Source organism: Schistocerca gregaria, chromosome 8 (assembly GCF_023897955.1).
Source record: "Schistocerca gregaria isolate iqSchGreg1 chromosome 8, iqSchGreg1.2, whole genome shotgun sequence".
NCBI classification, from domain to species: Eukaryota; Metazoa; Arthropoda; class Insecta; order Orthoptera; family Acrididae; genus Schistocerca; species Schistocerca gregaria.
The window spans coordinates 14830493-14846372 of record NC_064927.1 but is presented as its reverse complement, the minus strand read 5'-3'; the positions used below and the strand labels follow the sequence as shown (position 1 = coordinate 14846372).

General features: G+C 46.1%; 5 non-coding genes across 5 annotated transcripts; all 5 read left to right on the top strand.

Annotated features, from left to right (window-relative positions):
- The first annotated feature begins 4843 nt into the window (after positions 1-4843).
- Trnak-cuu (transfer RNA lysine (anticodon CUU)) lies at positions 4844-4915 on the top strand. Its single transcript has one exon. It is a non-coding gene; the product is annotated as a tRNA-Lys (tRNA).
- A 1434-nt stretch (positions 4916-6349) lies between these two features.
- Trnak-cuu (transfer RNA lysine (anticodon CUU)) lies at positions 6350-6421 on the top strand. Its single transcript has one exon. It is a non-coding gene; the product is annotated as a tRNA-Lys (tRNA).
- Positions 6422-7855: 1434 nt separating this feature from the next.
- Trnan-auu (transfer RNA asparagine (anticodon AUU)) lies at positions 7856-7927 on the top strand. Its single transcript has one exon. It is a non-coding gene; the product is annotated as a tRNA-Asn (tRNA).
- A 1449-nt stretch (positions 7928-9376) lies between these two features.
- Positions 9377-9448, top strand: Trnak-cuu (transfer RNA lysine (anticodon CUU)). The gene has a single exon. It is a non-coding gene; the product is annotated as a tRNA-Lys (tRNA).
- Positions 9449-10893: 1445 nt separating this feature from the next.
- On the top strand, positions 10894-10966 carry Trnak-cuu (transfer RNA lysine (anticodon CUU)). The gene has a single exon. It is a non-coding gene; the product is annotated as a tRNA-Lys (tRNA).
- The last annotated feature ends 4914 nt before the right edge of the window (positions 10967-15880 follow it).

Sequence of the window (15880 nt, the reverse complement as noted above, 5' to 3'; positions counted from 1 at the left end):
AGCAGTCCCCCTCCCTCGGATGCCTCCGTCTCCCCTGCTATGGACTGTGATGTTGATGCGTCGGTGTAGGTGATTTCTTCCCTCGCTTTTCTCTCCATGGTTCAAGCATACACCTTTCTTACCTTAAATGTTAACCGTATTCAGTCCGACGTTCGCATTGCCTCTTTGCGGCAGTTTCTTTACGACTCCTGTGCAGACGTAGTATTTTTGCAGGAAGTATTGTTTTCTGATCTCTCTCTACCTGGATTTCAAACTGTTTTTAATGTCGCACCGGAGAATTCAACAGGAACTGCTCTTTTCTTTCGAGAAGGTATTCCTATTACTGACATTGAATTCCTTGACTCTGGCCGTGGGATTGGTTGTCGTCTTTTTGATCTCCACCTAGTTGTTTTATATGCCCCCTCTGGTTCGGGTCGCACTGTGGCTCGATCGCGCTTTTATAAGGAAGAGCTTATTTATCTTTTGCGCAAGAGTCCTCGGAGTCTCCTGCTCGGAGGCGATTTTAATTGTGTTTTACGCCCTGAAGACCAGTCCCCCAATTTTAATTATTGCCGAGATTTACATGACTTGGTTCGTACGATGCACCTGCGTGATGTTTGGGAACACAAATATCCAACCCTGGTGAAATTTACGTATTTTACCGCGTCCTCATGCAGTAGACTCGACAGATTCTACTTCTCTGATTTTTTATGTGATAACATTCTTTCTGTCGATGTTATTCCTACTAGTTTTTCTGACCATTGTGCTTTTACTGCAACTGTAAATCTTAGTCACCAACCAGCAAAACTTTATCGTTCCCAGTGGATGTTAAATGTTTCCCACCTTGCCGACAGTGCCATTGATGAAGTTGTAAGTGCCGTGTGGGAGCGATGTCTTCGCTCCGTCCCGCGTTACCCCTCCTTGCTCGTTTGGTGGACTGCGTTTGCCAAGCCCAAGATTCGTCAGACTTTGATTTTTTACTGTGCCGCAAGGGCGCGTGATTTTAAGAACACGTATGAATTTTACTACTCTGTCCTGCGTGAACTGTATGACGCGGCGGGTCCTTCTCCTCTGCGGATCCATGATGTTCGTCGTATTAAAGCCAAGCTCTTGACCCTCAAACGACGACAGTTGGATGGTCTGCGAGTAAAGTCGAAACCTCACTCTCTTGTTGAAGGTGAACTGACTTCTTTGTACCACCTGCTGCGGCATCAGACTCGACGTCGTCGCTCCTTCATCTCTTCTCTTATGGTGGATGATGGACGACAGCTTATTGCACAGGAGGATATGACTCGTGCTCTTCATCAGTATTACGCTAGTCTCTATCCTGCCGATGATTGTGGTGTGTCACTTTCTGATGATGTCCTTGAGGATCTTCCTGCGACGATCACGCCTGACGCGAACGGCGACTTTCTCCGGGAGTTGCAGGTAGATGATGTTTTTGATTTTATTGCTCACTCTCCGTCCGGTAAATCGCCGGGTCCAGACTGCCTGCCAAAAGAATTTTATCTCCGTTTTTGGCCTCTTTTGGGTGGCACTTTTACGCAGATTTTAAATGAGATTGTCAGGGGGATGGATGTGCCTGCCGATTTTAAAGTAGGTAAAATTGTTTTAATTCCGAAGTCCACTGGTCGTTTATCTACTGCCCATCTTCGTCCGCTCACATTGCTGAACTTTGATTACAAGACAGCTGCTAGAGCACTCAATAGTCGATTGTCTTCACTGCTTCGGGGTGTGATTGATGCACATCAATGTTTTTTCCTGGTAGATCTATTCTGACCCCAGTAGCCGAATATCGGGATGTTGTCTCGGTTGCGGCGGTTACAAACGTTCATTGAGCCTTTGTTTTCCTCGATTTTTATAAGGCTTTTGATCACGTCAGTCATGTGTTTTTATATCATGTTTTAGATACAATAGGTATTAACGCTTCATCACGTGGTGTTCTTGGTAATTTGTATAGGGGAATAACTGCTCGGGTGTCAGTCAATGGGCAGCTGACGCCGCCCTTTGCTATCCGCCTAGGAGTACCTCAGGGTAGTCCGCTCTCTATGTCGCTATTCATATTGTCCCTGGAACCGCTGCTTCGGACTCTTGCTTTCAAGCTTCAGGGTATGACCCTCTCTGGTGGGAAGCTCACTGTTAAGGCGTACGCGGACGATGTCGTTGTTCTCCTCCGTCAACGTGATGATATCACATTGTTGAAAGGGGCAGTCGATGCATACTGTTGTGTCTCTGGAGCGCGTCTTAATCAGGGTAAGTGTAAGTTCCTTGATATTCGAGGGTTTCGCGATGCTGATGTTCCTTGGGCCACTTTTGTCGATCGCCATACGTCATTGGGGATTACCATTGATCGGTGTCCTATAAAAATGGCAGCTCTTAATTGGAAATCTGTCACCGAGAAGATACAGGGGGCTCTGATGGTCCATGAGCAGCGCTCTGCTACCATTTTGCAAAAAATCAGAATTTTAGACACATACGTGTTATGTAAAGTCTATTATATTGCTCAACTGTTCCCCCTTCCCATTATGGTGGCGAAACGGTTGCGCCAATTGTCTAGCAGGTTTATATGGAAGGGTCATCTATTCAAGTTGCGTTACGAGGTTATGACGAAACCGCGTATCTCCGGAGGCTTGGGCCTCACTGACATTACTCGCAAGGCATCTGCCTTGTACATCCGCCGTACGACTCTAATTGTTACGCAAGAAGTGACTTCAATTACATCCAGACTTTTTACTGTTGTGCGTCCGAAGAGCCTTGCTCCACCTGTCGACGTCGGTCGCCTCAATTTTAAGTTGAAACACGTCCGGGAATTTTATATTGCGGTTAGTTACCTCGGTGACGTCTTCTTGCGACGACCGGTGCCAACGACCAAGAGCTTGATTGCCCGTTGGGAGGGGCTGGCCGGTCCCAATCCAATCGAACTGGCGTCTCCATCAGTGTCCTGGAAGAACGTCTGGAAGAATGTTAGTCTGCCGATCCACACTATGGCTGTGGCGTCCACGTGGTGTAGGGTAGTTAATGGTTTGGTCCCCACCAACGTACGACTGCACCGTATTGGTCTTTCTGACACGGACAACAGCACTCGGTGTGGTCTCCTGGACACACTTGAGCATCGATTCACCTGCAGTGGGCACCTTGCTAATTGGATTTGTCTCAGGAAACAACTGGCTTTTGTCACTAGGACTGCCGAAACCGCTTATACCATTGACGTCATCGTACGGCCCGATTCTTCCTTTTATCCGCGAACGAAGCTCAATACCGTTATGTGGTTGCTTGGACACTTCGTACATTTTGTTATTAGTTGTCATGAAGAGGATTAACACCTAACGTTTCGACAGTACATTCTTACTGCTTACTGGAACCGATTGCGCATGCCAGGACTCCGTGAAGATTTTGCAAATATGCTTAGCCTGACATTTGAAAGGGAGGGTGTTGGCTAAGGTCGCCTGTGTTAGCCGATTACCTATATACTGTTTCTGGATTTGCCACCTTTCTGTAAACTACTTTTCTAAACCTGGACTGAAGTTTTCGTGGATATTTAGGACGAACAAGAAAAACAAACGTGAGACCAAGAACCGAGATGTAGGGGAAAGTGCGACGCCGTAGTATTGTCACCTCTAAATTTTAAACAATGGCATATCAAGTAATACAAAAAAAAAGAAAAGAAAAATAATATGAAACATTAAGAAAAAGATGTTAACAAAAAAAACAAAAAGTGGTAGAGCACTGGTGTACCAGACCAGGGGTCCTAAAAGAAATAAAAAGCTAAAAATAAAAAAAAAATGTGGTAGAGCACTGGTCTAGTAAACCAGAGGTCGTGAGTTCTCACCCTCAGAGGAGGAAGACGAATTTTGGAAATCAGTTGCACGTCGGGGCCGTATAGCAAACAGTATCTGTGATGACGAACAATTAGCGACAAGCGTTTTATTAAGAATTACTCTCAGATGTGATTAAGGCGAATGGCGCAGATAAAGCCTTTGCCAAAGCGGTACAGCATAATGTGGGACGAGGCAGTCTGAATTACATTTTATAGATGTATTTCTCACATATGTCAGAGCCTCTCGCGGTCGTCGTCGTCGGCGTCGCAGCCGCCGCTTCTGCAGAAGTAGCAAATGGCCATCGTGGCAAATGCGGCGAGGCACGCCCTGCCTTCGATTCCGTATGCACAAAGTGTGTGGTCTTGTTTCCCAGTCTATATTTGGTCGGTCACGTAAGAGGTTGAATGTAACGAATGGGTGGGAAAGAGCAAGGGCAGCGGCTGTGTAGAACGAAAACACAAATTATCAGGGGTGTGAGCGTTTCGAGATGAGTCATATACAAGTTGCACTTGGTTCTCAGTGACTGTGTGGCCTAATGGATAAGGCGTCGGACTTCGGATCTGAAGATTACAGGTTCGAATGCTGTCACGCTCGTGTTTTATCAGTTCTGAAAAAGAAACATACCGTTTTAATGTAGCATTTGAGCAGTACGGAACCGTCTGAATGTTGCTGTTGACCATTTTCTGCTTGGAGATGCTCTTGAGCTTGAAACACACACTACAAGACCGGTGTTAACTAGCGAAATGGTCGGCAGAGTGCCGTCACCGCGAGTTTCCACTGGCACTTGCACATCTAAAACAACGTCGGAAAGTAACTCGTTCGCCTTTTGAGTCACATCAAGTATGACTGTCAATTTTGACGCCACTAGCTCTGCAGGTTGTCACGCAATTCCTTTACCTCTCAGAAATGATTATGAAATAAAAGTGAAGTACGTGACGAGTGTGACGTTAGGAAAACATTAGGCAGCATGGAGAGATTCTGTATGGGACCACCCAACCCAAACGAGTACTGTGTGACGTGCTGCCCGGCAAGTATTCACCGAAGCAGCCCGGCTAGCTCAGTCGGTAGAGCATGAGACTCTTAATCTCAGGGTCGTGGGTTCGTCCCCACGCTGGGCGGAACGATATTTTGTTCCGCTGCAGATGTAAATTACCGTTTTTCTGATTAACGTGATGTAATGGAAATAGCAACTTTAAACTTTGCCTACATCTCTGTCAGTCGCAAGGAAACTGTATTTGAAGGTGAAGGTGATTTTGTAGACATGTGTGAAAGACATGTTCTGAAATGCAAGTGTTGTTGTTTGGAGAGGACATCGGTTACATGTCAGATGTGTAGCCAAGCAGTAATGGGTCGCCATAGCTGCAAATATTAGTCGGTAATATGAAGTGTTGTCAGCTGAAGTCTGATGATCCACACGACCGTAAGGACGAAGTACGCAAAAGTACCGCTATGCCGCGCCCCTTTTGCTCAGTGGTAGAGCACTGGACTAGTAAACCAAGGGTCGTGAGTTCCATCCTCAAAGGAAGAAGTCGAATTTTGGAAATCAGTTGCGCGTCGTGGCCGTATAGCTAACAGTATCTGTGATGACGAACAATTAGCGACATGCCATTTATTAAGAATCACTCTCAGATGTGATTAAGGCGAATGGCGCAGATAAAGCCTTTGCCAAAGCGGTACAGCATAAGGTGGGACAAGGCAGTCTGAATTACATTTTATAGATGTATTTCTCACATATGTGAGAGCCTCTCGCGGTCGTCGTCGTCGTCGTCGTCGCCGCCGCCGCTTCTGCAGAAGTAGCAAATGGCCATCGTGGCAAATGCGGCGAGGCACGCCCTGCCTTCGATTCCGTATGCACAAAGTGTGTGGTCTTGTTTCCCAGTCTATATATGGTCGGTCACGTAAGAGGTTGAATGTAACGAATGGGTGGGAAAGAGCAAGGGCAGCGGCTGTGTAGAACGAAAACACAAATTATCAGGGGTGTGAGCGTTTCGAGATGAGTCATATACAAGTTGCACTTGGTTGTCAGTGACTGTGTGGCCTAATGGATAAGGCGTCGGACTTTGGATCTGAAGATTACAGGTTCGAATGCTGTCACGCTCGTTTTTTATCAGTTCTGAAAAAGAAACATACCGTTTTAATGTAGCATTTGAGCAGTACGAAACCGTCTGAATGTTGCTGTTGACCATTTTCTGCTTGGAGATGCTCTTGAGCTTGAAACACACACTACAAGACCGGTGTTAACTAGCGAAATGGTCGGCAGAGTGCCGTCACCGCGAGTTTCCACTGGCACTTGCACATCTAAAACAACGTCGGAAAGTAACTCGTTCGCCTTTTGAGTCACATCAAGTATGAGTGTTAATTTTGACGCCACTAGCTCTGCAGGTGTTCATGCAATTCCTTTACCTCTCAGAAATGATTATGAAATAAAAGTGAAGTACGTGAAGAGTGTGACGTTAGGAAAACATTAGGCAGCATGGAGAGATTCTGTATGGGACCACCCAACCCAAACGAGTACTGTGTGACGTGCTGCCCGGCAAGTATTCACCGAAGCAGCCCGGCTAGCTCAGTCGGTAGAGCATGAGACTCTTAATCTCAGGGTCGTGGGTTCGTCTCCACGCTGGGCGGAACGAAATTTTGTTCCGCTGCAGATGTAAATTACCGTTTTTCAGATTAACGTGATGTAATGGAAATAGCAACTTTAAACTTTGCCTACGTCTCTGTCAGTCGCAAGGAAACTGTATTTGAAGGTGAAGGTGATTTTGTAGACATGTGTGAAAGACATGTTCTGAAATGCAAGTGTTGTTGTTTGGAGAGGACATCGGTTACATGTCAGATGTGTAGCCAAGCAGTAATGGGTCGACATAGCTGCAAATATTAGTCGGTAATATGAAGTGTTGTCAGCTGAAGTCTGATGATCCAGACGACCGTAAGGACAAAGTACGCAAAAGTACCGCTATGCCGCGCCGCTTTTGCTCAGTGGTAGAGCACTGGACTAGTAAACCAAGGGTCGTGAGTTCCATCCTCAAAGGAAGAAGTCGAATTTTGGAAATCAGTTGCGCGTCGTGGCCGTATAGCTAACAGTATCTGTGATGACGAACAATTAGCGACATGCCATTTATTAAGAATCACTCTCAGATGTGATTAAGGCGAATGGCGCAAATAAAGCCTTTGCCAAAGCGGTACAGCATAAGGTGGGACAAGGCAGTCTGTATTACATTTTATAGATGTATTTCTCACATATGTCAGAGCCTCTCGCGGTCGTCGTCGTCGTCGTCGTCGCCGCCGCCGCTTCTGCAGAAGTAGCAAATGGCCATCGTGGCAAATGCGGCGAGGCACGCCCTGCCTTCGATTCCGTATGCACAAAGTGTGTGGTCTTGTTTCCCAGTCTATATTTGGTCGGTCACGTAAGAGGTTGAATGTAACGAATGGGTGGGAAAGAGCAAGGGCAGCGGCTGTGTAGAACGAAAACACAAATTATCAGGGGTGTGAGCGTTTCGAGATGAGTCATATACAAGTTGCACTTGGTTGTCAGTGACTGTGCGGCCTAATGGATAAGGCGTCGGACTTCGGATCTGAAGATTACAGGTTCGAATGCTGTCACGCTCGTGTTTTATCAGTTCTGAAAAAGAAACATACCGTTTTAATGTAGCATTTGAGCAGTACGAAACCGTCTGAATGTTGCTGTTGACCATTTTCTGCTTGGAGATGCTCTTGAGCTTGAAACACACACTACAAGACCGGTGTTAACTAGCGAAATGGTCGGCAGAGTGCCGTCACCGCGAGTTTCCACTGGCACTTGCACATCTAAAACAACGTCGGAAAGTAACTCGTTCGCCTTTTGAGTCACATCAAGTATGAGTGTTAATTTTGACGCCACTAGCTCTGCAGGTTGTCATGCAATTCCTTTACCTCTCAGAAATGATTATGAAATAAAAGTGAAGTACGTGACGAGTGTGACGTTAGGAAAACATTAGGCAGCATGGAGAGATTCTGTATGGGACCACCCAACCCAAACGAGTACCGTGTGACGTGCTGCACGGCAAGTATTCACCGAAGCAGCCCGGCTAGCTCAGTCGGTAGAGCATGAGACTATTAATCTCAGGGTCGTGGGTTCGTCCCCACGCTGGGCGGAACGAAATTTTGTTCCGCTGCAGATATAAATTACCGTTTTTCGGATTAACGTGATGTAATGGAAATAGCAACTTTAAACTTTGCCTACGTCTCTGTCAGTCGCAAGGAAACTGTATTTGAAGGTGAGGGTGATTTTGTAGACATGTGTGAAAGACATGTTCTGAAATGCAAGTGTTGTTGTTTGGAGAGGACATCGGTTACATGTCAGATGTGTAGCCAAGCAGTAATGGGTCGCCATAGCTGCAAATATTAGTCGGTAATATGAAGTGTTGTCAGCTGAAGTCTGATGATCCAGACGACCGTAAGGACGAAGTACGCAAAAGTACCGCTATGCCGCGCCCCTTTTGCTCAGTGGTAGAGCACTGGACTAGTAAACCAAGGGTCGTGAGTTCCATCCTCAAAGGAAGAAGTCGAATTTTGGAAATCAGTTGCGCGTCGTGGCCGTATAGCTAATAGTATCTGTGATGACGAACAATTAGCGACATGCCATTTATTAAGAATCACTCTCAGATGTGATTAAGGCGAATGGCGCAGATAAAGGCTTTGCCAAAGCGGTACAGCATAAGGTGGGACGAGGCAGTCTGAATTACATTTTATAGATGTATTTCTCACATATGTCAGAGCCTCTCGCGGTCGTCGTCGTCGTCGTCGTCGTCGTCGTCGCCGTCGCCGCCACCGCTTCTGCAGAAGTAGCAAATGGCCATCGTGGCAAATGCGGCGAGGCACGCCCTGCCTTCGATTCCGTATGCACAAAGTGTGTGGTCTTGTTTCCCAGTCTATATTTGTTCGGTCACGTAAGAGGTTGAATGTAACGAATGGGTGGGAAAGAGCAAGGGCAGCGGCTGTGTAGAACGAAAACACAAATTATCAGTGGTGTGAGCGTTTCGAGATGAGTAATATACTAGTTGCACTTGGTTGTCAGTGACTGTGCGGCCTAATGGATAAGGCGTCGGACTTCGGATCTGAAGATTACAGGTTCGAATGCTGTCACGCTCGTGTTTTATCAGTTCTGAAAAAGAAACATACCGTTTTAATGTAGCATTTGAGCAGTACGAAACCGTCTGAATGTTGCTGTTGACCATTTTCTGCTTGGAGATGCTCTTGAGCTTGAAACACACACTACAAGACCGGTGTTAACTAGCGAAATGGTCGGCAGAGTGCCGTCACCGCGAGTTTCCACTGGCACTTGCACATCTAAAACAACGTCGGAAAGTAACTCGTTCGCCTTTTGAGTCACATCAAGTATGAGTGTTAATTTTGACGCCACTAGCTCTGCAGGTTGTCATGCAATTCCTTTACCTCTCAGAAATGATTATGAAATAAAAGTGAAGTACGTGACGAGTGTGACGTTAGGAAAACATTAGGCAGCATGGAGAGATTCTGTATGGGACCACCCAACCCAAACGAGTACTGTGTGACGTGCTGCCCGGCAAGGATTCACCGAAGCAGCCCGGCTAGCTCAGTCGGTAGAGCATGAGACTCTTAATTTCAGGGTCGTGGGTTCGGCCCCACGCTGGGCGGAACGAAATTTTGTTCCGCTGCAGATGTAAATTACCGTTTTTCTGATTAACGTGATGTAATGGAAATAGCAACTTTAAACTTTGCCTACGTCTCTGTCAGTCGCAAGGAAACTGTATTTGAAGGTGAAGGTGATTTTGTAGACATGTGTGAAAGACATGTTCTGAAATGCAAGTGTAGTTGTTTGGAGAGGACATCGGTTACATGTCAGATGTGTAGCCAAGCAGTAATGGGTCGCCATAGCTGCAAATATTAGTCGGTAATATGAAGTGTTGTCAGCTGAAGTCTTATGATCCACACGACCGTAAGGACGAAGTACGCAAAAGTACCGCTATGCCGCGCCCCTTTTGCTCAGTGGTAGAGCACTGGACTAGTAAACCAAGGGTCGTGAGTTCCATCCTCAAAGGAAGAAGTCGAATTATGGAAATCAGTTGCGCGTCGTGGCCGTATAGCTAACAGTATCTGTGATGACGAACAATTAGCGACATGCCATTTATTAAGAATCACTCTCAGATGTGATTAAGGCGAATGGCGCAGATAAAGCCTTTGCCAAAGCGGTACAGCATAAGGTGGGACAAGGCAGTCTGAATTACATTTTATAGATGTATTTCTCACATATGTCAGAGCCTCTCGCGGTCGTCGTCGTCGTCGTCGTCGTCGTCGTCGTCGCCGCCGCCGCTTCTGCAGAAGTAGCAAATGGCCATCGTGGCAAATGCGGCGAGGCACGCCCTGCCTTCGATTCCGTATGCACAAAGTATGTGGTCTTGTTTCCCAGTCTATATTTGGTCGGTCACGTAAGAGGTTGAATGTAACGAATGGGTGGGAAAGAGCAAGGGCAGCGGCTGTGTAGAACGAAAACACAAATTATCAGGGGTGTGAGCGTTTCGAGATGAGTAATATACAAGTTGCACTTGGTTGTCAGTGACTGTGTGGCCTAATGGATAAGGCGTCGGACTTCGGATCTGAAGATTACAGGTTCGAATGCTGTCACGCTCGTGTTTTATCAGTTCTGAAAAAGAAACATACCGTTTTAATGTAGCATTTGAGCAGTACGAAACTGTCTGAATGTTGCTGTTGACCATTTTCTGTTGGAGATGCTCTTGAGCTTGAAACACACACTACAAGACCGGTGTTAACTAGCGAAATGGTCGGCAGAGTGTCGTCACCGCGAGTTTCCACTGGCACTTGCACATCTAAAACAACGTCAGAAAGTAACTCGTTCGCCTTTTGAGTCACATCAAGTATGAGTGTTAATTTTGATCCCACTATCTCTGCAGGTTGTCATGCAATTCCTTTACCTCTCAGAAATGATTATGAAATAAAAGTGAAGTACGTGACGAGTGTGACGTTAGGAAAACATTAGGCAGCATGGAGAGATTCTGTATGGGACCACCCAACCCAAACGAGTACTGTGTGACGTGCTGCCCGGCAAGTATTCACCGAAGCAGCCCGGCTAGCTCAGTCGGTAGAGCATGAGACTCTTAATCTCAGGGTCGTGGGTTCGAGCCCCACGCTGGGCGGAACGAAATTTTGTTCCGCTGCAGATGTAAATTACCGTTTTTCTGATTAACATAATGTAATGGAAATAGCAACTTTAAACTTTGCCTACGTCTCTGTCAGTCGCAAGGAAACTGTATTTGAAGGTGAAGGTGATTTTGTAGACATGTGTGAAAGACATGTTCTGAAATGCAAGTGTTGTTGTTTGGAGAGGACATCGGTTACGTGTCAGATGTGTAGCCAAGCAGTAATGGGTCGCCATAGCTGCAAATATTAGTCGGTAATATGAAGTGTTGTCAGCTGAAGTCTGATGATCCAGACGACCGTAAGGACGAAGTACGCAAAAGTATCGCTAGGGCGCGCCCCTTTAGCTCACTGGTAGAGCACTGGACTAGTAAACCAAGGGTCGTGAGTTCCATCCTCAAAGGAAGAAGTCGAATTTTGGAAATCAGTTGCGCGTCGTGGCCGTATAGCAAACAGTATCTGTGATGACGAACAATTAGCGACATGCCTTTTATTAAGAATTACTCTCAGATGTGATTAAGGCGAATGGCGCAGATAAAGCCTTTGCCAAAGCGGTACAGCATAAGGTGGGACGAGGCAGTCTGAATTTCATTTTATAGATGTATTTCTCACATATGTCAGAGCCTCTCGCGGTCGTCGTCGCCGCCGCAGCTGCTTCTGCAGAAGTAGCAAATGGCCATCGTAGCAAATGCGGAGAGGGACGCCCTGCCTTCGATTCCGTATGCACAAAGTGTGTGGTCTTGTTTCCCAGTCTATATTTGGTCCGTCACGTAAGAGGTTGAATGTAACGAATGGGTGGGAAAGAGCAAGGGCAGCGGCTGTGTAGAACGAAAACACAAATTATCAGGGGTGTGAGCGTTTCGAGATGAGTCATATACCAGTTGCACCTGGTCGTCAGTGACCGTGTGGCCTAATGGATAGGTTCCGCTTGAGACGCGACAGCGATCGGACGTGCTGTGTTTTCGATCCGCCGTTACCCTCGGGTTGTTAATATTTACCTTCTGTGTGTGAGGTTTCTTTGTCTTCTGTTTTTCGTTGTTTCTTTGCCTGAGTGTTTGTTTTGTGTCTTGCGTTGTATTGCGGCTTTTGCAGCATTAATTAAGTGGTATGGCTTCCCGGTTGTTTCCGCGGAAGTGTACTCTCAGTTTTCAGTTTAACAAGGCTACCAGGAATGTCCAACCGACATCGTTGGAAATTCACGAATGGATTGTGGACACGATTGGCATTACATCGGACCAGGTACATACGGCGTATTTTGATACAGAATTACACTGCTTTTTTGTGAAATTGTTGAACCCGGTTTTGCTGGATAAGATATTACTTAAACATGGTGAGCAAGTGTCGTTCCGTCATAGGGATGGTTCTGTTAGCAGTGTTACTGTCTCAAATGCTGAAATTACGTATACCAAAGTTCGGGTTTATAATTCACCTCCTGAAGTTGACAACAGCTATCTTAAGGAAGCTTTGCTTGGTTATGGTACTGTTCGGTCAATTCGAAATGAACGTTGGTCTGCACAACATAAGCTGCAATGTTATAATGGTGTCAGATCAGTTGAAATGCATATTAAGTCTAATATACCGTCCCATCTGGTTGTATGCGGTTATCGTGTACATCTTACATATGAGGGACAGCTTGGTACATGTTTCCTATGTAATGAACATGGTCATGTTCGAGCTAATTGCCCTAAGCGGGTATTTGTGCTTAAAAATGGCCTAGCGCAGCGCCGCAAATTAACGGTTGCCGATCTTGTGCCAGCAGCTTCCTCTACTGTTTCCTATCTGCCTCCTGCAGTAGCTTCTTCACAACAGGTGTCACCCTCCCCTGATGCAGGTTTTCCTCCGCTACCCACTCGCCCAGACGTATCGGCTGCTCCTATACCGATTCTGTCTGTTACCAACAACAAACGCCGTCGTGCTAGTGATACCGGTAGCAGTGATGACGAAGATGCTGTTTCGCAGCCGGTTTGCGAATCTGATGAGAAAATTCCAGAATCTCCCATGCCTGTTTCGGATTCTGTTCCCGCTGTGCCTCCTGCTTTGCCTGATGACGTCAAACTTGCTGCCAGGCCGTCGGCGCAAGAGCCACAACATTCGGTCGAGGTGTTGTTGACATCCCCACCGCCACAGGCATCACAACATGTTGACGACACTTCGGTGGAGACGGCTGTTTGTCGGAAAACCGCTCCTAGAACTGCGCGCTCCGCATTAGCAGACTCCAAACCTATCTTACCACCTCCTACACTTCCAATACCTACACATTCTGAAACCGATACCGATTTTCCTGATGCAGTTTTCCCTTGATGGCTCCTCCTTCTGACTCCTCTCGCCCTGCTAATCCTTCGGACGCTTTGGTTGACGTGCCTGATCTCGAACCCCCCACTCCGCCTGCTCTTGAATCTGGTGTGCATCAGATACGTCGTCGGGTGAAAGTGCCCTCCAATCTCCACGCGGTGCGGAAGAAACATAAGCATGCGAAAGACGACTCTGATTCCGTTGATTCTGGACAATCACCAAAGCCATGTCTGATGTTGATGTTATGGATGTAGTTGCTTCTAGTGTGGTGTAATTTGGGTTCATTTCTCATTTTTTGGTTGATGTTGCAGGCGTACACGTTTATTACCTTAAATATAAATGGCATTCAATCTGCTCTGAAGTTAGCGTCTCTGCAGCAGTTTATTTATGACTCTGCAGCTGATATTGTTTTCCTGCAGGAAGTCTCCGTTGCACACCTGTTTGTTCCTGGTTTTCGTACTATTATAAATTTTGCACCTGAGTTTTCTGCAGGTACTGCTTTCCTAATTCGTGACGGTATCCCCGTTACCGAAATTGAGCTTTTAGACTCGGGACGGGGCATTGGTTGTCGGTTATTTGACACGACCTTGGTTAACATTTACGCCCCCTCTGGTTCTAGCAAGCGGCAGGAAAGGTCTCGTTTTTATAAAGAGGATCTGATTTACCTTCTACGAAAAAATCCGGCGACCTTGATATTGGGGGGCGATTTTAATTGTGTGTTACAAGCTAAAGACCAATCCCCTCATTTTAATTATTGTTTCGAGCTACGTTCTCTTGTACGTCAATTACGACTACGCGATGCGTGGGAGGTTAAACACCCCACTTTAGTTAAATTTACATTTTTTTACTGCCACCTCAAGTAGTCGACTTGACCGATTGTATATTTCTGATCCCCTTAGTGTTTCTGTTTTAGATATAGATGTTATTCCAGCAAGTTTTACGGATCATTGTGCCCTTGCTGTTATAATTAATTTGGAGCGTCAACCTCTTAAACTTTATAGGCCGCTGTGGAAATTAAATGTCTCCTTGCTCTATGACCCTGACATCGAACCTCTAATACAGACGGCGTGGGACATTTGTTTACGTTCTCTGCGATACTATCCGTCTAAGCTTCATTGGTGGATCCACTGTGTGAAGCCAAAACTACGTCGCACTTTAATGTCCTACAGTTATAATAGAGCGCGAGATCTGAAACTGACTTTTGAGTATTACTATTCGGTGCTTCGCGAACTTTATGATAATTCTACAATGACATGTGCCCACCTTTCTGAGATTCGGAAAATTAAGGCCAAGCTTCTTAGTATTAAGCGGCTTCAGATGGAAGAATTGAAGATTAAATCTAAACCACCGTCCACGTTAGCACATGAAATGACTTCTATGTACCATCTGTTTCGTCACCACAAGAACCGTCGACGTGTATTGATTGACGGCCTTATGGCAGCTGATGGTCGCCGGCTTACCTTACAGAATCAAATAACCCATGAACTTACCTGCTACTATGAGACGTTATATACTGCGACTGATTCTGATCCGATTGATGTTGACGAGATTTTAACTGCTATCCCATCAGTTTTAACAGAGGACCATAATGCGAAATTTTTAGCTCCTTTTACTGCAGACGAAATTTCAGCTTTCATTGCTTGTTCAGCATCTCACAAATCTCCTGGTCCTGATGGCCTACCTAAGGAGTTTTTTGTTAGTTTTGGCCTATTATAGGGCCTGTTTTTACGGATATTGTGAATGAAATCTTGAATGGTGGCACAATTCCAGCCAATTTCAAGAGAGGTACGGTTGTCCTGATACCAAAATCTGCTGGTTTGAAGACAGCTAGTGACTTTCGTCCTTTACCCCTTTTAAATTTTGACTATAAGACGGCCGCTAGGGCTGTTAATGCACGTCTATCCCTCTTGCTTACACCTGTGATACCTCCTTGTCAAAGCTGCTTTCCAGGGCGCTCCATATTGACGTCTCTGGCGGGGTATCGTGATGTCGTGTCGATTGTCGCTGTCACCAATATTTCCTGTGCGCTTTTATTTGTTGATTTTAGTAAGGCCTTTGATCGTGTGTCCCATTCGTTTTTAGAGCTTCTGCTGCACCGGCTCGGTTTTAATGAACAGGCGCTGCTGGTACTTAAGAATATGACGACTGGCATTTCTGCTAAGATTGACATTAATGGCCAGCTAACAAAGGTCATTGATAATCAACGTGGCTTCCCGCAAGGTAGTCCTTTATCCATGACCCTTTATGCTCTCTCCCTTCAACCACTCCTCACACGTCTCAACTCGACACTTCGTGGTCTTACGATCTCTGGGGTTAACCAGACGGCAACGGCTTATGTTGATGATTTGGTTGTTTTGCTTCGTTCCACCGCAGAAGTGCCGCAGTTGAAAATGGAACTCGATAAATTTTCTGCGGCCTCAGGTTCTCGTATCAATCCCCGTAAAAGCAAGCTCCTGAATTTGCGGGGCTTTGAACGTGTGGTTGCTACGTGGGTTACAGCTGTTGAACACTATACTCATTTAGGTATCTATCTTGAACGTTGTCCTCTTCGGATGGCTGCAAAAAATTGGCAAGTGGCCATTTCCAAGCTGCAAGGTGTTTTATTAGAACACTCATGGCGT